The sequence below is a fragment of the Hemitrygon akajei genome, chromosome 9, assembly GCF_048418815.1.
Source record: "Hemitrygon akajei chromosome 9, sHemAka1.3, whole genome shotgun sequence".
Lineage (NCBI taxonomy): Eukaryota > Metazoa > Chordata > Chondrichthyes > Myliobatiformes > Dasyatidae > Hemitrygon > Hemitrygon akajei.
In genome coordinates, this window is record NC_133132.1 from 9,252,756 (window position 1) to 9,265,526 (window position 12,771).

At 44.5% G+C, this 12,771-nt stretch overlaps 1 long non-coding RNA gene across 1 annotated transcript in view; it reads right to left on the minus strand.

The window, feature by feature from the left end:
• The window catches only part of LOC140732870 (uncharacterized), a 643,649-nt gene that overhangs the window by 172,107 nt on the left and 458,771 nt on the right, over nt 1-12,771 (minus strand). The window lies entirely within an intron of this gene.

Below are 12,771 nucleotides of genomic sequence, written 5' to 3' on the forward strand. Positions count from 1 at the left end.
AGAATAAGGGGTACGTCATTTAGGACAGAGTTAAGGAAAACCTTCTTCTCCCAGAGAGTTGTGGGGGTCTGGAATGCACTGCCTAGGAAGGCAGTGGAGGCGAATTCTCTGGATGCTTTCAAGAAGGAGCGAGATAGGTATCTTATTGATAGGGGAATTAAGGGATATGGGGACAAGGCAGGAACCGGGTATTGACAGTAGACGATCAGCCATGATCTCATATTGGCGGTGCAGGCTCGAAGGGCCGAATGGTCTACTTCTGCATCTATTGTCTATTGTCTATTGACAGGTGATGGAAGTGTGTGTTGGAGAACACATTGGTTCCAGTGATCATAACAACATTAATTTCAACTTGATCATGGATAAAGATAGATCTGGTCCCCAGGTTGAGGTTCTAAACTGGAAAAAGGCCAAATTTGAAGAAATGAGAAAGGATCTCAAAAGCGTGGATTGGGACAGGTTGCTTTCTGGCAAGGATGTCGTCGGTTAGTGGGAGGCCTTTAAAGGAGAAATTTTGAGAGTGCGGAGTTTGTATGCTTCTGTCAGGATTAAATGCAAACTGAGTAAGAATAAGGAACCTTGGTTCTCTAGGGATATTTGATCTCTGATAAAGAAGAAGAGAGAAACGTATGACATGTATAGGCAACAGGTGGCAAATAAGGTACCTGAGTGGTATAAAAAGTGCAAAAACATACTTGAGAAAGAAATCAGGAGGGCTAAAAAGAAGAAATGAGGTCTCTTTTGCAGTCAAGGTGAAGGATAATCCACAGAGCTTCTACAGGTATATTAAGAGTAAAAAGATCGTAAGGGATAAAATTGGTTCTCTTGAAGATCAGAGTGGTCGGCTATGTATGGAATCAAAATAAATGGGGGAGATCTTAAAAGGTTTTTTTTTTGCGTCTGTATTTACTTGGGAAACTGCATGGAATCAATGGAAATAAGACAAACAATTAGTGAGGCCATGGAACACGTACTGATTAAAGAAGAAGAGGTGCTTGATATCTTGAGGAAAATCAGAGTAGATAAATCCCCAGGACCTGACAGGGTATTCCCCCGGACCTCGAAGGAGACGAGTGTTGAAATTTGAGGGGCCCTGACAGATATATTTAAAATGCCGGTATCTGCGGGAGAGGTTCCGAAGGATTGGAGGATAGCTTATGTTGTTCCGTTCTTTAATAAAGGCTCTAAAAGTAAAGTGCGAAATTATAAGCCGGTGTGTTTGACGTCTGTAGTAGGTAAATTATTGGGAAGAGTACTAAGAGATAGGATCTACAAGTATTTAGATAGAGAGGGACTTTTTAGGGAGAGTCAACACGGCTTTGTGCGTGGTAGGTCATGTTTAACCAATCTATTAGAGTTTTTGGAGGAGGTTACCAAGAAAGTGGATGAAAGGAAGACAGTGGATGTTGTCTACATGGACTTCAGTAAGGCCTTTGACAAGGCCCCGCAAGGACGGTTGGTTAGGAAGATTCACTCGCTAGGTGTACATGATGATGTAGTAAATTGGATTAGACATTGGCTCAATGGGAGAAGTCAGAGAGTGGTTGTGGAGGATTGTTCCTCTGAGTGGAGGTCTGTGACTAGTGGTGTGCCACAGGGATCAGTACTGGGGCCATTGTTATTTGTCTTCTATATCAATGATCGGGTTGATAATGAGATAAATTGGATCAGCAAATTTGCCGATGATACAAAGATTGGAGTTGTAATGAACAGTGAGGAAGGTTTTCAAAGCTTGCAGAGAGATTTGGACCAGCTGGAAAAATGGGCTGAAAAATGGCAGATGGAGCTTAATACAGACAAGTGTGAGGTATTGCACTCTGGAAGGACAAACCAAGGTAGAATATACAAGGTAAATGGTAGGGCACTGAGGAGTGCAGTATAACAAAGGGATCTGGGAATACAGATACAAAATTCCCTAAAAGTGGCGTCACAGGGCGATAGGGAGATAAAGAGAGCTTTTAGTACATTGGCCTTTATAAATCAATGTATTGATTATAAGAATCAGAATGTTATTGTGAGGTTGTATAAGGTATTGGTGAGGCCGGATTTGGAGTATTTTATGCACTTTTGGCCACCGAATTACAGGAAGGATATTAATAAGGTTGAAAGAGTGCAGAGAAGGTTTACAAGGATGTTGCCGGGACTTGAGAAACTGAGTTACAGAGAAAGGGTGAATAAGTTAGGACTTTATTCCTTGGAGCGTAGAAGAATGAGAGGAGATTTGATAGAGGTATATAAAATTGCGATGGGTATAGATAGAGTGAATGCAAGCAGGCTTTTTCCACTGAGTCTAGGGGAGAAAAACAAATAGAAGACATTGGTTAAGGGTGAAGCGGGAGAAGTTTAAATTCAACATTGGCGGGGGGCTTCTTCATACAGTGAGTGGTGGGTGTGTGGACTGAGCTGCCAAATGAAGTGGTGAATTCAGGCTCACGTTTAACATTTAAGAAAAATTGGACTGGTACATGGATGAGAGGTGTATGGAGTGATATGTTCCAGGAGCAGGTCAGTGGGACTAGGCAGTAAAATGGTTTGGCACAGCTAAGGGCCAAAAGGCCTGTTTCCGTGCTGTAATGTTCTATGGTACTATGGTTATATTGCAGTTTATTAATCTCCAATAAGGCCGCATAAACATTGAGTTCTGCTCGGCCATTCCAGGAGGGAAATCGAGGCATTTGACAGGGGACAGTCTGGTTTTCCAGGAGGCTGCCTGGATTAGACCGCATTTTCTATACGGAGAGGTTGTATTGTCTTTGGGTTTTTGCTCTGGAGCGGCAGGGCTACCGAGCGACCTGATAGAGATTATGAGAAGAATAGACGGAGCTGACAACCAGTATATTGTCCCGAGGTTGAAATACTTATGTACGCAGTGCAAAACGAGTAAGCTCAAATGCGATGGCGGCGCACCCTTTCACACTTCCCTTGGAGGTGTTGGATGCTTTAATTACAGAAGCGTTCAAAAGGCCGGTTCCTGATTCTCAACTGTGAGAATTGCAGTCAAGTTCATTTACTTGATTCAGAACTACTATCATGTGTCTCTTTTATTTCTATCCGGCCAGTGAAGAGAGGCCACATTTCTCCAACTTATATTTTATTCGCACTTTTCTCTGGTTCAATTGCTCATGATCGCAGTGAGGTTGCAATTATAAACTGTCCGGAACATGACTAAAAGTCTGTCAAGAACAGGTCTGAATGAAAACGAAACAATACTCTTGTGGCATGGCTATAAATTTCTGAACAGTGTCAGCACAATGGTTGTCAGAATTAAATTACAATCCCCTGAACCGGAGAGGGGTCTCCACTGGCGAAGTTAATGTGTAACTAGCCCATTTCTTTACATGGAAACGGTAGAGTGTCAGGGCAAGTTGTTTTACTATTCTGACACCAGGTTTAGCGAAGCAGAAATGGTGCCGTCTTTGTTAAGTAACGGTAATTAACACCGCTTGTTGTGCAAGTTGTTTATTAGTTTCTATAAAAAGGGGTATTTCAGCGTTTCATCTACACTTTGGAAAGAGCTGTTAAATCTCACCAAATTCTCAAATACGTTCCAATGTAACAGAGCTGGAGCAGTTTCGTAACCGCGACAAAGACAGAAGGTGGAATTTTCCAGATATCCTTTATTGCAATTGTTTGCATTGATTTTGTTATGCAAATCTACTTCAGATTGTTAAAGTTCCTGTGAAAGAAACGTGACTCAAAGACTTGGTGATTCGTTCCGCTGCTGGAGAGGTGAAGTCCGAAATAAACGCCATGCTGTATCATAGGGAATTTGGTTACGTACTAATTGTCCTGGTCGGTGTCCCTGGTAAGTGTTTCATTATTTGTTTGAAATTTCTAATGACAGCTTGTTGCCAAACGCACGCGGTATGGGAGATGAAGTTTTCATCGTTGCTTTTCAATGCTTTCACCGTTACTTCCTTTGAAATTTAATGCCTCAGTCGCAGCTGGCTGTCCTTCGGTGTCAAATTCAACGGGCAACTATTTTCCTCTACGGCAGCTATAGCTAAATCAGTGCTAAATTCATTCGAACTTACCTTTTCTACCATTTCATAGCAATCGAAGTATTTACGCTGTTTTGAGATCATTGTTTCCCGTTTTCCTGTTTGTGTTCGCCGTGCTCTGTTTCCCCGCTCTGAACGAGGACGTGTACAGCGTGCTGACCAAGGTGCCGCAGAGCTTGCTCGGGTTTGCAGAGCAGCGTTGTACATGCAAACGTTTGCTGACATTGTCGTCACACGCTCGTTTAGTCGCTAAAGAGTGATTTTAGCCAACGAGACATAGAATGCATAGCTCCCATATCCTCCCAGTTTCAATTGTTTACACGTCTATTATTTTACAGTTGTATCCTTTCTTTTCCCAGTTAACTTGGTGGCAATTGTCATTCTCTGCCGAGGGAAGTGCGGTCTCTCCAAATGTATCACTCGATACCTGGTGGCGATGGCAGCGGCGGATCTAACGGTGGTGATTATCGAGGTGCTGATGTACCAGATACCTGAAACCTACCCAACCTTTCCAGCCATAATCAAAGCTCCCTTTTGCCTTGTCCACTACGTCCTGTGTCATGTTGCTCTGGACTGTTCCGTCTGGTTTACCGTCGCTTTCACTTTCGATCGTTTTGTGGCAATTTGCTGGGCAATTGTTATTTTTTGTATTTCGAATCAGCATCTTTTCTCGTGCGCGGTAAGAGGGAGTGTTTCGGGAGACCCGCGCTTCCTCAGTCGGGAACATTTGAAGTGTTTTACTGGATAGACCGTCTATTGAACCCGCTACTTCCTTTTTTTCTCATATTGATTCTCAATACCCTGACAGTCAGACAGATCCTGGCAGCCAGCAAAGTCCGCAGGCGTCTCAGAGGACAGGAAAATTGCGAGAAGCATCGAGATCCGGAGATGGAAAGTCGGAGACAATCCATCATTCTGCTCTTCTCCCTGTCGGCGAGTTTCCTTCTCTGCTGGACGACAACCACTCTGGTCTTCATTCTCATGCGATGTCTTTACACTGACTTGGAAACGTCTATCCGGCTCTTTCTAGCTCAGGATGTGGGGACTATAGTTCAACTTTTCAGCTGCTGCACAAATACATTTATTTATGGAGTGACGCAGACCAGGTTCAGAGAGCAGCTGAAGATTGCGGTTATCGCCCCTTTTAAACTGCTGGTTACAACTCTCAGACGACATGGGTCGCCAATGCAATGAAATAATTCATTCCATCGCATTTGGAGAATGCCACAGTTATTCTAAAATACCACTATCTGGCACTGCTGTCTATCCTTTTCGCTCTGACTTGATGGTAAACACCTTACAATTTCCCTGTTTTTGCTCCTTCATTGTGTGTGACGGTGTAGTGGCCTGTGTTTCTTTTGGAGGCTCGGAGATATTTCTAAGTAGCATATGTTTTTTTTTTGGGGATGATTATTGCCATACGTTTATTTATCGTACAGACAAAGAATGCGCAGTCGCTCTAAAATACTTCGCACTCAAGAAGAGCTTCGTCAAATTACCAAATAATTTATTCTGAAGCTACAAAGCATCCCAGCATAAGAGGGATATGAGATAAAAGGACAACTGTCCTCATAGTTAATCCTTGTCGACATGTCAGGGCGGCAACGCGTCTGGAAAATGATTTTCAAGTTCGGCTTGAGTTTAAGAATTACAGGGTTAAAATGGCACTGCTCGTGAAATTGGCTTTTGCTGCTGTTGGACTTTCACTGGGTTCGGTGTCGATTGGTTCCTGCTGCTTTACATTGGATCACCGCCTCAGAAGCCTCTGACGAAAGGGACCACAGCATCTACGTCACTGGGGGGTGGGGATGTCATTCAATATTTTATTTTCTTTTCCAGATCCTCTCTCAGAATTCCTTTGTAACGATACAATGGAATCCGGAAAGCGCAGCCTGGAACTAAGTGTTTCTCGGCTGCATGTATCCCCGGAGATATTAATTATTCACCACAATTCAGAATTTCGCCGTGCGTGGTTTGACCGTCTGTGCTTTTTGATTTGTCATGGTTCTCCGTTTCTCCTCGACCAGCTCAGCCTCTTTCACTCCTCGCTGCGGTACCTTTACAGATTTCTCAATGCTGATGTGTCTTTCACACTGACAAAAGCGTGGGGAATTAAAGATGCAGAAAAGGCTATTTGGTTAAATTTATTTTACTGCATGTTCGTTCACTTATTCCGATAAATCTTCTGCCTCACCTTAAAGGAAAAGACACGAGTTCCGGGGAAAACCTGGTGGTTCTCTGTTGTGGAGATTCACAGGCATATCTCTCTCTCTGTCTCTCTCTCTCTCTGCCTCTCTCTGTCCCTCTCTCTGTCTATCTTTCTGACTGTCTGTCTGTCTGTCTGTCTCTCTCTCTCTCTCTCTCTCTCTCTCTCTCTCTCTCTCTCTCTCTCTCTCTCTCTCTCTCTCTCTCTCTCTCTCTCTCTCATTTCTCTGCATCTGCACCACCCTCACCCAACTCTCGGCCCGACCCTTCGTATGCCTACCTGTAACGTCCTTCGCTCCTACCCTCGCTCTTAACCATTCCTTTTGCTGGCTGAGTGCAGACTATCAGCCATTTTATCAAGCTACCTATAGTTTTATGGGCGTATTAGCGAAGGCTATGCGATCTTCATCAGACATGGACAGTTCTTTAACATTAAATCAAGGATTGTGCCTTCCCAGGAGAGACAGCATGTGGCCCATTAGCTCCCAAGGCCTCGCATCCTCCAGACCGGACAAGAGAATCAACTCTTTTGCACGCTCAGACTCCGATAGTCCAAAATACCTGTAACGGTGAGCTTTCGGTAATAGATATCATCGTGGTTAGGCGGGGGTTCAAGTGGCTGCCCGGAATCTGCACAGCGACGTTTGCGTAACAATATCTGGTGTCTTTCTGAGGAACCAAGCGATGTCATTTTTGTCCCAAACATCCGGCAATTTCAAAGTGGCTGCTTTGGCCGACATCTTGAATAAGCCTGGATTCTGAATAACCCTAATCCCACGTAAATATGACTGCAGAGGCGTTTTACGTTTTAGAGAAACAGTACAAATAAATTTCTTTATTGTTCCCCAGACACAGTGCGTTAAAAGAAAAAATATACATAAAGCCAGGGGGAAAATCTTCACGTTATGTTGTAACGTCATCACATCAGACCGTCTGCTAAAGAGTCAGTGACCCTGGTTGTGAACCATGCATGTTTCCACACATTAAATTACCGAAAATACTCGCAAAACCATATTCACTTCCCATAGGGACGGGTAAGTAATTTCCCACTGTTTACATCAAGCGCAGTGACCTGTACTGTCCATTATAAACCATAAGCCTGAAGAGATTGGAGAAGAAACGGGCCATTCGACCCATCGAGGTTGCTCCGCCATCCCATCGTGGCTCATGTTCCCTCTCAATACTCCTCTCGAGCATTTTCCCCGTTACCTCTGACGTTCTAACTAAGTAGGAACCTGCCAATCTCTAAATATAGTCAATGGCCGTGTCTCCACATCCTTTTGTGGCAAAGAATTACACATATTCACCACACTCGGTTAAATAATTTCCTCTAAATCTCGGTTCTAAATTGCCGGTAAACTAACACCAGTGCACAATCCCATGACCTCTGATATCTCCACAGACAGCACTCACTACGATTAACAAATCCATCACCTCCCAGGAATCTCTTCTTGAATTACACCGTCTCATCGAGTGGAAGAAGCAAAATGCTGCCATTTAAGCATTATCGATAGACGATCGTGAGTGAATATGGAGAGGATGTTACTCATGGTAGGAGTGTCTAGCACCAAAGTACACAGCCTCCAAATAGAGCGGCGTCCTTTTAGAACCGAGATGAAGAGGAATTTCTTCAGCAGGTGAACTATTCTTCAGCGTGCTCTATCTTTTAATATCCTGCTCTCCGCATAGAATTCAATTGGAGATTTATTCAACTCCTTGTGCGATTCCTGCAGTCAGCTGATGTTCGGTTATCTAGATAAATGGAATCAGCTAACTGCAATCCTGTATGCTGTACATTGATGTTTTCGTTGTTACCTGTGTAGGTCGCATTGGCAATACTGCCCATATGAAAGCGTAACTAACAGCACAGGTTGACAATTAATCCAGGTGCTACCTCCCTGCAGCTTCACCGCTAACCTCAAATACAGAATCACCGCCTCACCCGTTCATCGGCTTTTAACTTAGATGTACAACAAGTAAGTCGTTATTTAAAGCCAAAAGATTGCAATTTGATAAAATGAATCCGATCTGGTTTCTATTTAGTTACGCCATTACACTCAGGATTGGGAATTATGACATGAACACCAATAGATATAACCTATTTTTACAGATCAGATCAGACAACTGAGTAAAGCGATTGAACAATCCAATAATGCAATTTGATAGCAGGCACGTGGCTCATTTGAAGTTTAGTTCCTGCGCAGAAAGTGTTTGAAATTCGACGTGTATAATATAAACTTACAAACAGAATGAATCATTATGAGCGTGGCCTTCATTCCATCTTGCGGTGGAAATAATCACAATGGGCATCTTTCTCCTCCCGCGAGACGGACAACGGAGTCCTTCAAAGAGACCGTTGATTCAGAAGAAACAGGGGTTCTGAAAACTAAGTCAGAGGTACTCTGGAAATTTAGAGTATTTGTGTGTGTAATGGCACAGTCGGTTGTGAAGGTTACCAGATATGAGGAAGGTTTCTTGATTGCTTGTCTCCAACTTGACAGCTATCTCAGGCGCAGTGTATTTCTCAAAGGGATCCCGCGTGGCCAGAAACACAGCAGAGTCGGCTCTTAGAAAGGAATCACTGAAAATGGGGTTTAATATCACCGGCAAACTTCGTGAGATCTGTCGTTATGCGGCAGCAATAATTACAATAGATAATAAAAAATGGAAATCTCATTGACATTAATATTGATTAAAACAGTTAAAATAATTTAATGCGCAGAGAGAACTAACTGTAGTGAGGGATGTTTATGGGTTGACTGTCCATTCAGAAATCTAATGGCTGATGGAAAAAAAGCTATTTCTATATTATCGTTGCGGATTCAGACACATCACTGACCAGACTGACAGGACCCCTACTGATCAAATCCCACATCCCTGATCACAGTGATAATTTCACTACATAGCCAGTGCCACCACTGTCCACACGGAGAACTAAGCTGCTTCTGAAGTCCCATGATGATCCTCACAAATAATGTCGTTGTTAGTCGAACATTTTAACTGGCAATGTGAAGGTCTGTCTTTAAACACGTCACAGCAGAACTATACGAATGAAGTTGATCATGAAGTTCGTTTTTTCCCCCGTACGGATATCAGCAAACACTCAAGCTATTTAGAAAGAACACTCGCTGTGTTTTATTTTTATTATTACATCGGAAGGAGATCACACTCAGAGCAGTCCGCAGAAAGCAACTGTTCACATCCGTAAGACTAAAATGCATTGGCCACCGTTACACTGAAGTCATTTGTGAATTATAAGTTTAAATTTAAACCTGAACACTGTTCATTGGATTAGCAGATGGCCGGAAGTAATATTATTGAATATTATTCAGTGCCCGGAAGTAATGGTGTCGACAGGAGAACCTGTTAATATCTTTTCAACGACACTTACTGTGCAATGGTTTGTAGAGCGTTGTAGAACACAATGTTTGTCTGATGTTTTGTGTGACGAAGAGATATGTTTTAATATAACATTAAAACTTTTAAACAGCACTTATGAACTTTACACACCTTCCTTTCAAAATTTATTGCGATGAACAATGCGAATAAATGTCCCGCTGTTTGGACATTTCTTATATTTCAGAGAAGCTTATTGCAAGTCACGACATATTATATTAATAGACAAGAAGAGCAGTGTGTTCATCCGTTTCGGTTCTACATTAGCAGGCAGATAGGTATGCCATATTATTTGTAAGCGTAAGAGGAGAATGCGCCCAGTCCAAAGATTTTCAAGTAATATATGAATGATGATCCTGCTCAAGTAAGGGGAATGATTCTAAAGAACCGAATAAAGAGGGAAAAGAATAATAAAATAAACCGAAGGAAATGTTTTTAAAATTATTCCTTGCTCCTTTCTGAGTCAACAGCATGACGAATTCGCAAGGAGGTTAGACACATGCATACATTGAAGATTATTAAACTACTACGCTATCAAGATAACATGAGAACTCCCCATCAGCCACTTGTAAAACTACGGAAACATTGTGTGCAAAGAAAACTTATCGACCACTCTCTGGTCTAATCTATATTTTACTGGAGGAAATCCAATTGCCAACAGCTAATTCCATCCCTCTCTGTCTCTCACATATTCCGTCTTTTCCACCCCACAGCATGTCTGCTTCTCGTCTACTCGATACTTCCGCACAAAATGAGAGCACCCTTGTACAGAAGGCTGACAGACTTTTTCTCACTCATAAAATTCCCGCATTTCAAACTAATGCCGCTCTATTTCAGTAACGTTGTTTTTGCTTTCCATTTATATGCACATCAAGGAGGAACGAAATGCGATATTTGTCATGGTCCCCTCTTACTCCTATCTCCTTGATTATGCCCTAATTCCAGACGGTAGATTCCCAATTGCTGCTCGTTCACTTAATTACCGCACACCTGACTTCCATCTGAGACTGCAGGATAAGAACTCTGGCGTCACAACCAAGGCTCGCCAGTTCATTGGTCGATCACTTTCCCGATCACTTAGAACCGTTAGTTCTACGTTCAGTTCCGGTCTCCAGATATTCTGTGAAAACCTCGTCTCCGGATGAAGACTCCCTGGTTCTCTGCTCCACGTCGCGACTGTGCAAGCACCCGTCAACCCTATCTCCGTGTCTGTGTCCTGCACTTGTTTTCGCCCCAGTCACTGCTTGTAACAGAACGAACTGGCCAAGAATGAACCCAACGGACGCGAAGCCTTTGGAACAGGCCCTCGCCAGCCAGGGTACCCTACTGGGACTACATGGTCAAATACTCAGAGATATCTTGGGGAATATCTGTGCCCTGTCCGAGAACGTGAAGAAATTAATTGAGCAGGTCGACCGACTATCCGCTCCTCTAACTTCGTCCCTTCCGAGAACCCGGTCTGAGCAACCCGCACGGCCGGTGATGGCAACGCCCTATGTGTCGGCCAATACGATCACCAAGACAGCCGCACGTACCCGAACCGGAACCCTAGGCTGGCGACCTAGGAGACTGCCGGGCTTTCTTATTCAATGCAGCCATGTACGTATGCCACGGACAGATCAAAGATAGCATACATCATGGGGTTGTCGCTAGGGGAGGTCTCAGCATCGGCTACCACGTTTTAGGATAACGAGCCAAAGACTTGCTCTGCTTTTCCCACCTTCATTTCTGAAATGAGGAAGAGTTTTGAACATCTCATTCGCGGTAATGAGGCCGCTAAGCGCCTGCAGACTCTCAGTCACGGCTCGCGAAGGGTAGCCATATACTCCACAGATTTCCGGATACCAGCGGCCAACTCGGCGATGGAATGATGAGGCACTCCAGGAAGTATTTCTACAGGGCCTCTGTGACAGGATAAAGGCGAATTGGTGGCGAAGGATGACACAAACAGTTTGGGCTCTTTGGTCTCTCCAGCCACCAGTCTAGGTAACCGACGCCGTGAACGGCAGAGAGAGAAAACAGGTCACTCCAATCCTTGGGTCACCCCACGGCCCGTTTTACCATCTTCGACCAGCCCTAACCGCTCTCTCCCTTCCGCTCCTGGCATAGCTCCCACTCCGACCGTTCCCACTACCCTGCGGGAAGAACCGATGCAGCTGGGACGGAGCCGTCTCTCTCTCACACAATGACTCCGGAGATTGAGACCAGGGGATTGTCTGTAATGCGGTCAGCCTGGACATTTCCTGATACCTGTTCTCTTCGGCCAAATAGCAGAGCTCACCAATAGAAAGCGGGATCCTGGTGAGCCAGATGACACTCCGTTCGATCCCTCAAACCCGGATGCAGATACACACAACTCCAACCGACCCTGACTCTATCCGCCTTGGTGGACTCCGGTGCCGAGGGAAATCTTTCGGGCCAGGATTCCTCGGGAACTGTTGGGTACCCGTCTGGAAGCCCGGGCGCTGGACGGAAGACTTCTGGCCCGGGTCATCCACTGTACTCTACCCCTGACTTTGATTCTGTCTGGAAACCATCGGGAGCATGTACAATTTAATCTAATCCATTCTCCTCAAGCCACTATCGTTCTGGGATACCCCTGGTTGAGCCACCATAATCCCAACATAGACGGGTCTACTGGGAGGATAGGCAACTGGAGCCCGTTTTGTCACTAGAGCCAGCAGTATTCCGTGGGGAGGTCACCGCGGCCTTGACTGTCGTGGAACCCCTCGACTTGCCCAGCCTTCCAGCAGAGTACAACGACTCTGGGACATTTATTTAGTAAACAACGGACTCTTTCCCTGCCTCCACACCGACAATGCGATTGTGCTATCGACCTTCTCTCCGGGGCCTCGTTACCCACCAGTCGTTTGTTTTACTTGTCCCGGCCTGAGAGAGAAGCCACTGAGAAGTACATCAGTGAATCTCTCGCGGCGGACATTATTCGGCCTTCATCCTCCCCGCTGGTGAAGAAGAATTGGAGGGACAAGAGGGGGAGGTGTTGCGTTTTTTGTCAGAGAAAATATTACAGCAGTGCTCTGGCAGGATAGATTAGACGGCTCGTCTAGGGTGGCTATTTGGGTGGAATTGAGGAATGGGAAAGGTGTAGTAACACTTATAGGGGTGTAATATAGACCACCTAATGGGGAGCGAGAAATGGAGAAACAAA